Source organism: Galeopterus variegatus, unplaced genomic scaffold (assembly GCF_000696425.1).
Source record: "Galeopterus variegatus unplaced genomic scaffold, G_variegatus-3.0.2 Scaffold6185, whole genome shotgun sequence".
Taxonomy (NCBI): domain Eukaryota; kingdom Metazoa; phylum Chordata; class Mammalia; order Dermoptera; family Cynocephalidae; genus Galeopterus; species Galeopterus variegatus.
The window spans coordinates 44,629-55,333 of record NW_007732296.1 but is presented as its reverse complement, the minus strand read 5'-3'; positions in this window follow the sequence as shown (position 1 = coordinate 55,333).

The window sequence follows — 10,705 nt, the reverse complement described above, 5'->3', positions numbered from 1 at the left end:
AGGACGGAGCCCACCTGGCACCTGAGTCCTGGCTCCTGGTCCAGCTCTGCCATCCACTGGCCGTGACTTTGGGCTTCTGAGCCTTGGTTTTTTCATCTGTACAGTGAGTGGTTTGAGGAAAAGGTCTCTGATGGATCCCAATGCAATGAGCCATTTTCTGAGTGTCCCCTCTGTGTTTGGCAGAGTGTGGGTTGAGAGATAGATGTGGTGGGGTCCATGCCCCTGAGGGAGAGGGCGAGGGCTCTCCCACTTGTGGAGCATCTGCTGCCAGGTTCTTCACGTTCATCATGTCACGTGCACCTTAGTGGTTAAGTGTGTGCACTTGGGGGTCAGAAAGGACTGGATCCCAATCCCTGCTCCTACCTCCAGCTGTGTGACCTGGAGCCAGTCACTTTCCTCCTGTGAGCTTTTTCCCCTCATCTGCAACCTCATAGGGCTTTCCTTATGGAGAGAATGCTTAGACAATGCTTACGCAAGAGGCTGAAGCATGGAAGAGCTCATAGCTTGCTAGTGCTTCCTACAGTTTCTGCTGTCATCAGCCTTGTCTTCTGTGAGAAGGCCTTCGCCAAGATGATTCGGTCTGTGAGGATACCCCATTGTCCAAGCCTGCCAGGATGTCTGGCCCAAGGTCTCACAGCTGGATCCTAGGTGCCTGCTTCTGTGCACACCCAATCTGTCTTTCTGAATCCTTGGCCCAGGTTCTACATTCTCTCACGTCCCTGCCCCTGTCTCCCACAGTCTTTGCTGAGCTCTGGGAACTTTACTCCCAGCCCACTCACCTGCCAAGCCCTGTATACCCTGATGTCTCCCATAGTGTCCCCTTTATGTCTTCCAAACCCAGCATCAGAGGGAGGAGCCAGGCAGGTGCTGAGCTGTGGCCCATTAACTCTCCAACCCCTCCCTTCAGCCAGGCCCTCTCCCTTGAGATGGCGCTCCTTCGGGACACTGTGTCCCCCAGTCACCCAGGATAAACTTCTTGGCCCCTCTTAGAGCATCTTTTGGGAGGGGATTTGCTGATAAAGAGAATAACATCATTCACAGCCTTCATGGGTTCCAGAACCTTATAATCAATGTGGCAGTATTTATTGACATTATCCCATCTGGTCCTCAGAACAACCAGGGAGATAGCCTAAGAGGAGGAAACTAAGGCCCAGAGAAGCGAAATGACTTGCCAGTGCTAACACAGATGTTCAGCATCAGAGCTGCAATTCAGACCCATGGCTTCATTCCTAGGCCTGTGCTCTGTAGTATTCCATGGTGGTTAAGGGCATAGGCTCTACAGTTAGAAAGCCCTGGGCTCATTGAATATCAGTTCTAATATGGTTTAGCTATGTCATCTTAAGGAAGTGACTTAACCTCTCTGAGTCTGAGTTTATCCTATAAAATGGGGCATAATAATACTACCTATCTCATAGAGTTTTTTGAGAGGATTTAAAGAGATAATGGATGTAGGTTTCTTGGAGTGAAACATGGTTATTTGAAAACTACTCCAGGAGTTTTGTTTATACTTCCCCCCAAAAGGAAAGCAATAGGGTCAGGATGTATGTGTGTGAGCTGTTAGCAGCTCTATCACATACATAGGATGTCAGCCAGCCTCTGACTCCAGCTACTCCAGTCCATGCATAATGGGTTTATGAATGGAGTAGCCATGATGGTAGATGCTATGCATGGGTCCAATACCATGTGCTTCCTCTCACCAAAACTGAGCTAGTTACTGCTGCTACTGAATGTCCAATCTTGCTAGCAGGAGAGACAAATCTGAGCTCCCAATATGGTATATACCCTGAGAATATCAAACAGTCATTTGGTGGCAAATTAGATACATTAGACCACTCTATGTTGGAAAGGGTGAGAGATAGATGTATCTTGGGATGTATGTGTGTGAGGTGTTGGCAGCCAACACTCAGCTGTTAGAAGGCAGGCCACTGACTGTGTCTACTACAGTTTACCCCTTGCATCTCTCAGATACATTCATTAGGACATGAAGTTCACTCCATTTGGACATAGGGTCTCCAGGAGTCTGATTAGATAAATTTCAGGAGACTATTATAAGAGAAGGATTAGTGGGATTAACTACTGCCCCTGCAGTTAGTCCCAAGGCTCTAAACTGATCCTCATCATGTCTCTCCTCTACCATCCCTTCTAGATTCCCTTATCCTTTCCCTTCACATCAACCACTTCAGTTGGTCTGGGTGGATTCTCTGGTATCATGACTCAGACCCTCATCCCTGACAGTTCTGAACCCCTGGTCACTACACCTCATCAGGCTGTATTTATTTTAATTGCCCATTTACAGTTAAAGTTGGTCTCAGCAGGAAAAATGCCCCCATGCCTAAGTGCCACACATTCCTCCCAATTCCCATTATGTGGGAGCAGGCTTTCTCTTCAGGATCAGGGCCAATTATTCTTGCATATGTGGTAACTCCTTTTGTTTGACTACTGATCTATTTGTACAGTGGACTTAAAATGACCACGCAGCCATTGTAGCTTTAAATTTAGTGAGACTTACTATGTCCTTTGTGGAATCAGGACTACTAGATCTACAAAAGCTAAAACTATGGAGATTGGAAGCACTAATTCCCCAAGTGGGTCACTGTGGGCAGTTGTTGGGAAAATATTGGAAAATGGTCAGGGCCCCTCAGATGTTCAGAATCTTGCTGAACATTTGATGTAAATATGCATGTGCACCCAGGTGTCCTGGGTTATGGACTTAAGTATAATCCATGGTGCTCTGGCCCCGGGTGGGGGGGCATGGGGAGGCCGCTACTGCTGCTGGAGGCTGTTGCTGCAGGCTGTTGCTGCCAGTGTCCCCGGGACCCTCTGAGAGGCCGAGGCCGCCGCCACCTCCTGACCTGTAAGCTGCTAGACCTGTAAGCTGCTGCTGCTGCCGCTGAAGACTGAGCTCGTGTCATCTGCCAACGGCTCCTGGGATCTTTCTTTAGTTATGATTTGCCTTACTTGACAATTGGCGTAGCTAGTCACTTAGCTAGTCGTGTAGCTTTACAGTAGTGGTGAGACAAGACTCTCTTACTTCTACCCACTGGTCTTTGGTTCTACCTGCTGGGGACATAGTACCATATAATGGCCACCGATTTAAGGTATATACCGTATTCTGAAGAATTACACCCCTTCCTTACATCTCCACACTGATGCTTTAGCTGTGTTGTCCAGAGGCAATCCATGGCTTCATCAGGCTGGCAGCTTCAGGATAGTACAGTTTGTGATGATATCAGTGGATTTCATGGTCATGTGTCTACCACTTTACCTCCTTTACAGTAAAGTTAGTCCCTTGGCTAAGGAGTTGTGTGGGATCTCATTCACTCAATCAGATGTTCTTTTAGTCCTTGAATAGGATGGTGCCAAGGTACTACAGGCATGAAAGTTAAACTGAAACCTAGTATACGTGCCAATCCCACTAGGACAAACCCTTGCCCTTTCCAATACAGAAGGGCCTAATATACCCAATTTGCCACCAAATGGCTGGTTGGTCTTCTCAGAGTATATACCATATTGAGGGCTCAGCACTTGTCTCTGCTGCTAGCAAGATTGGACATTCAGTAGTGGCCGTTTTGGTGTGAAGAAGCACATGCTACTGGAATGCATGCATAGTCTTTACCATCATAGCTACTCCATTCACAAATCTACTATGCATGTAGCAGAGTAGCTGGAGTCAGAGGCTGGCTGACATCAACTTGGCAAGTCATAATGTCCACTTGTTTGTTTAGTGCCTCTTTTGCTGTGGGTGCTCTGAGAACTGAGCTTTCTCCAAAGTTCTAGCACTTTCGCAATTAAGTCTTTTGCTTGGTCTTCAATTCAGTCTGCCCTCCGCAGGAGATACTATCAGGGAGATCCTCTCACTCTCACATTATGCTTTGCACTGGGGATTAATAGATCAGAGCCTGTTGTTTTCTCTGTACCCTTCAATACAGCAATGTCTCTTTAGCAACATCCATCAATTCCACGGTTCTTATAGTTTCTACTTCTGCCATACCTCTAAAACACCAGAGACAGTGCGCAAGCTATTGAATCCCCTCTATCTAGGTCCCATCCAGTTTACAACAGGTGAAAATATGAGCAATCACACTGCGATAGCACAGGCAACAATCTGTCTGCCATCCGTGATAGGGTCCCCATGGCCATCCAGACAGTGAGTGATCCAATTGCAGAATCTCATCTTTAGAGTATGTTTTCTAGAGCCACTCCTGGCCCCTAACTGTCTTAGGCTGGGTTTCCCAGAGACAAAGCCAAAGAAAGGAATTCTTGTGCAAGTGATTTAGTGAGGGAGTGAAACCTGTAAGGGAGTGAAGGGAGCAGGATAGGGCCGAAGAACTTAGACAAAGATGAGTTTCAGCTGAACTTGAGCCTGATTCCACAGGTGCTCTGGAGTGTGAAAGGTACTGTAAACTTGTTCCACCTTAGAGGGAGGCGTGTGTGGCAGGGGGTGGGTGGGAGCTGACCTTTAGTCATCAGTATGGGCTGTCCCTGGGGAGAGGGTGTAACATATCAGGCATTTTTCCAGTGAGCAGGCTCTTGTTAGTTGAAGACAATTCTCTAGAGAATGATACAGCCCTGGGCTGGTAGCTGCCGACATTCATGGCAGCTAGATGAAATACCAACAATGGCTTCTACATATAGTTTACCCTTCTTTGTTTGTTATTTTTTTCAACATTGTGTGTGTAAAGCTACACGACTACACCACTTGTCAGGTCAGGGCAATTGTCAGACTCCTGCCATCATAGCCAATTGTATTGTTAAAGCAATTCATAACTAAAGCCAAAACGTTTCATAATTTTAGTTACACTAAGTTTTCTAATTGTATTGCTAGAGGTCAGGGCAATTGTCAGACTCCTGCCATCATAGCCAATTGTATTGTTAAAGCAATTCATACTAAAGCCAAAACGTTTCATAATTTTAGTTACACTAAGTTTTCTAAATGTATTGCTAAGACTAGGGGTTAGGGCCCATAGACCCTGCAAACCCATTGTACAGACTGGGTCACGAGACCCCTCCCATACCAGGCTGGGTCACCAGACTCCTCCCATGCCAGGCTGGGTCATAAGACCCCTCACACGCAGGCCCACGAGCTAGGTTAATTGGGAAAGATCCCAGGAGCCATGGGCAGATGACACAAGCTCAGTCCTCAGCAGTAGCAGCAGAAGCAGCAACAGCAGTGGCCTCTCAGGGCATCCCGGGGGCACTGGCAGCAACAGCCTCCAGCAGCAGTAGCAGCCTCCCCGCCCACCCCCACCCCTCACCCCCACCCCAGGGGGCATCCCAGGGGCATGGCGCCCCATGGATCAGAGCCACTTGTCCTTTATACTTAAGTCCATAACCCAGGACACCTGGGCACACATATGCAATTACATTAGGCAATAACCAAGGAACACCTGAGCACATGTGCATATTTATGTCAAATGCTCGGCAAGATTCTGAACATCTGAGGGGCCCTGACCATTTTCCTTCACTTTCACTACCGTGTGTATAATATTCATCCATACTAAGTGCAGTTTTAAAATGTATAGTATAAAATTGTGTGACCATACAACAATTTATTTAGCCATTACATTGTTGATGAACATTTGGCTGGATATAAAACTGTAAGTTAAAGTTATTTTTCTTCAATACTTTAAAAATATTGTTCCTGTATGATTTTGCATCCACTGCTCCTGTTAAGAAGTCTGGTATCAAACTGAATCTTGTTCCTTTGTACATGATCTGCTTTTTCTTCCTGGAAGTGTTTAGAATTTTAAAAGTTTCTCAGTCATAAATCTGGAAGTGGATTTTTTAATTTGCTACGTAGTGATGAACTTTTAAAAATAGCTTAAAAAACTTTTTTATTGAGTCAAAATTGATTATACATATTTTGGGGGTTCAACATTGAGATATGTTGATCAAATCAATATTACTGGCATATATATTGTTACAAATCGTAATTAATCTTTATGCCCCTTGTCCAATCTCTCCCCATCCCCCTCTCTGTCCCCCCTCCCCCCTCTAATTAACCTAGATTTCTTCTCTCCTTCTGAAAGAATAATGGTTACTCTGTTGATTTGTTGCCTAGATGATCTGTCCAATGCTGAGAGGTGTGATCAGGTCCCCCAATATTATCATAGAGCAGAGCCTTCTTCTTCAGAGTAACCCTGAAATGGGCTTTGTGGAGAGAGACATCCTCTTCTTTTCTTTATCTTTACTGATGACTCTCCTTGTGTAAATGTGCTCCAGTGGCTGGCGACCATCTGTGTGGAGGTTGTGGTGTCTAGCCGCTTTTGCAACAGCCATGGTTATTGTAGTGGCTGTGGTGGACCATGGGGGTGATTTTTTGGCATGCTCCTTGATACTGGCAGTATGTCTGGTTGTGGGTAGTGTCTGGTTCCTGGCTCCATACCTGGGGTCCCCAGGTGAGCCCTGAGGTGCTGGTGTGGTGTGCCTGGTTGTGGAAGGGGAGTCAGGTCCCTGGTTCCAAGCCTTGGCTGGGTCTGAGGTGCTCACATGGTGTCCCTGGTTGTGGGAGGGGAGTCCAGTCCCTGGATCCATGTCTCTGGTCCCCTGGCAGGCCCTGAGGTGCTGGTGTGGTGTGCCTGGTTGTGGGAGGGGGTTCCGATCCCTGGCTCCATGCCCTGGGCAGTGCCCCCGGGTGGGGCCCTGGGGTGCTGGTGGTGTGCCTGGGCCAGAACTAATTTTATGTCCTTTGCTTACTTCTAAAATGGGGGAACTTCCTGTGGGAACCAGTATTTGAGCTCTATGGTTGAGCTAAATTGCTGCTTTGCTGTTGTTTCCCTAGGGAAGGCTTTTTGTGCAGTTCAGGGTTTAATGGTTGACTTTATAGGTATTTCTGGCTCTCCAGAGACCTGGTATACCTGGGTCGTGTAGAAACTCTGATCTGGGCCTGAGTTTTTTCATCAAACTGCACCCCATGCAATTCTGCATTGCCGACCAGTCTCCTCTGAGTGGTCCTGTGCTGATTGGGGGTGGACTGGTTGTCCTTGCTGTGTCACAGTGTTCTCCCAGTGGGCCTGTCTCCCCCACCACCTGTGCTCCAAACACTTCCCATGGGGCGGGCCCTGTGCCGGTCCCTTGCAGTGACTCACTGGCCTCTGAATGGCTCCCCTTTTTCAGCTGTTCTGGCTCCTTGCTCCTGTGTGGGTCCATGGGAACATTATTAGTGGTCTTGCTGTCCTGGGGGCCACCAAGGCCCTCTTCTCCCCTGCCACCTCCAAGCAACTACATCTGAAGGGCACAGCTGTGGCTTCTGCTGGCTCCTGCTCCATGCACTCAGCAGCTCCAGCCTTAAAGTGGCTGTGGCCCAAAATGCTCCAAGCAGCTTTTTCTTTCTCTCATAGTGGTTTCTCCCACCTTCATGAACTCTGTAGGTCTCTCCTCCTCTTCCCCTGAGCTCCAGCAGCTCCAGCTTGGCTGATGTTACATTTTTATAGTTGTAAATTTGTTGATTTGTGGGAGAGAGTGATGCTGGGGACTGTCCATTCCACCATCTTGACTGGAACTCTCTAAAAAGTAACTTTAAAAACAGAAAAGATGAAGTCAAATAATGTAGACTTCTGCTTTCAGGAAGATAGACTAAATATATTTTCCCCTATCCCATACAATTAAAAACCCTGGACATTATGTATACAACAAACAAAATAAGACTATGAAAGATGTAAGGAAGAAGGCAAAATGTCTAGGGAACTCAGGATCCAAGGAATAACATGGTAGTGGGTTCCCAGGATTTTCCTTTTGCTTCATAAATCTCAGACTTGGAGCTGAGGAAGCTGGAAACCTGGAAATGCCAATAGGCACAGACAGAAAAAAAAAGCCAATGGTAGGATTCTCTGTTCATATAGTTTAGATACATTTGCTCCCCCAAAGCTCGTTTTGGAAACTTAATCCCCACTATGCAGTGTTAAGAGGGTTGAAAATCATCCTATTATGGTAATTGAAAGGCAGGCCTTGAAGAGGTGATTAGATTGTGAGCACCATGCCCTAGTGAATGGATTAATCCATTGATGGTTTAATGGTGGTCACAGGCATGGCTCTGAAGGCTTTAAAAGGAGTGTATACGAGAAGTCTGTCACTCTTTCTTCTGTCATTTCACCCTGCATCACTATAGAGTCACCACCAAAAACAAAGCCCTTACCAGATGTGTTCCCTGGACTTTGGACTTCCCAGCCTCTGAAACTGTGAGCAATAAATATTGTTTCTTACAAATTATCCAGTTTCAAGTATTTCTGTTATAAGCAACAGAAGCAGACTGATACATCTGTGTAGCCAAAAGACCAGAACAGGGGAATCTAGCAAGACAGGAAACTTTTAGAAAATAATCCCTGTACACCTGCCAAATACCACAGAGAAAACTGTGGCCCTACCCCTAATCACATCATCAGAGGCCAAGTGGACAGCCTAGACGTCCACCTGTGAAAGACTGAAATGAAGCACTTCAAATCCCACTATGACCCTCCTGGTGTCAGAGAATTATCTGACAAAGATTTAAAAGCAGGCATTATGAAAATGCTTCAATGATCAATAACAAACACACTGGAAGCACATAAAAAATAGAAAAATCTCAACAGAGGAATAGAATATATACAGAAAAACCAAATGGAAATTTTATTTTATTTTATTTTTATTTTATTTATTTTTTTTTTTTTTGCAACCATCGCCACAATTTAATTTCAGAACATTTTCATCAGCTCCAGATGAAGTCCTATACCTGTTAGCAGTCACACCCCATATTCAATTTTATACCCCAGCTTTGGGCAGCCAGTACCAGTAAATTACTTTCTGTCTCAGTGGGTTTGCTTTTTCTAGATGTTTCACATAAGCGGAATTATATGATCTATGGCCTTTTGTGTCTGGCTTCTTTCAGCATGACATGTTCAAGGTTTATCCATGTTGTACTGTGTGTCAGTGCTATGTTCTTTTACATGGCTAAATAACATCTCATTGTGTGGCACGGCACATTTTGTTTATCCGTTCACATGTTGATGGATATTTGGGTCGTTTCCATCTTTTGGATGTTATGAACAGTGGAGTTGTGAACACTTGTGTATAAATTTTTGTGTGAACATTTTCATTTTGCTTGGATACATCTGATGAGTGGAATTGCGGGATTATGCAGTAACTCTACATTGAACGTTTTGAGGGATTGCTAGACTGTCTTCACGGCAGCTGCACTGTTTACATTTCTACTGGCAGCACATATGAGGGTTCTGTGTTCTCTGCGTCTTTGCTAACCTGTTGATTATAGCCAAGTTACCAACTTGTAAAAGTTGGGGAGATGTCACATGAAAAACAAGTTCCTGGTTTTTCACAAGGAAATCGGTGGCTCTGTTGACACTGGGCCCACATTTGTTCACAGCAGTGGTTGGCTTGAGGGAGAATCAGGAATCCCTTTTAGACAGACACATGCTCCAGTTTGCCATAGTCCTCGCTACTCCCAGTTTCTCACACGTGTCTGTTTCACTTTATGGTGTTTCTGTTTGGGCCCTGAAGGTGTTGAGCTTGCAACCCTGGTACTGGAGCTTTTTTTTTTTTCTTCGTTAAATTTTTATTTTGTCAATATACAATGTATATGATTATTATGGCCCATCACCGACACCTCCCTCCCTCCTCCCTCTCTCCCCTCCCCTCCAAGAATGTCCTTTCCGTTTGCTTGTTGTAACAACTTCAAAAAAGTATAGTTGTTATATCTCAAATGGAAATTTTAAAAGTGAAAATTACAATAAACAAAATAAAAAATTCAATGGATGGGCTTAATAGCAGAATAGAGGTACAGAGGAAGAATCAGTAAAGAAGAAAATAGAATAGTACAAATCACCCAATCAGAAATGAGATAAATAGATGGAAGAAAATTAATGGAGCCTCAGGGACGTGTGGAACTATAACAAGAGATTTAACACTAGCTTCACTGGAGTTCCAGAAGAAGAGGAGAAAAAAGGTAGGGCTGAAAAAGTACATAAGGAAATAATCGCCAAAAGATTCCCAAGTTGGGCAAAGAACATAAACCTACGGATTTGAGAAACTAAGTAAACCCCAAATAGGATAACCCCAAAGAATTCCACACTAAGACGCATCATAGTCAAATTTCAGAAAACTGAAGACAAAGAAGAAATCTTGAAAGCAACAAGAGATGACACCTTACCTATAGGGGAATAACAATTTAAATGACAGAAGGTTTCTCATCAGAAACTATGGAGGCCAGAAAGAAGTGGAACAACATTTTTCAAGCTCTGAAAGAAAAGAACTGTGTAGCCAAGAATTCTATGCAAAGCAAAATATTCTTCAGTAATATAGGAGAAATCAGTGCATTCTCAGATGAGAGAAAAGTAAGAGAATTTTCTGCCTATCCTAAAATAATTTGCAGATTTCCTAAAAGAATGGCTAAAGGAAATTCTCTAAACAGAAAGGAAATAATAAAAGAATGATTGAGTCATCAGGAAGGAAGAAAGAAAAATGAAAAGAGTGAAAATATTGGTAAATACATCTCCTTTCTCTGCTTGAGTTTTCCAAGTTATGTTTGACAATAGAAGCAAAAATTACAAATGCTATCTGTTGTGGTTCTAAATGTATATAGAGGAAATATTTAAGGGAATTATATTATAAAAGAGAAAGTATAAATGGAAGTAAAGGGAGGTAAGGTTTCTATACTTCACTCAAACCGATAAAATGTTGACCTCAATCAATTGTGATAAGTTACACACATATAATA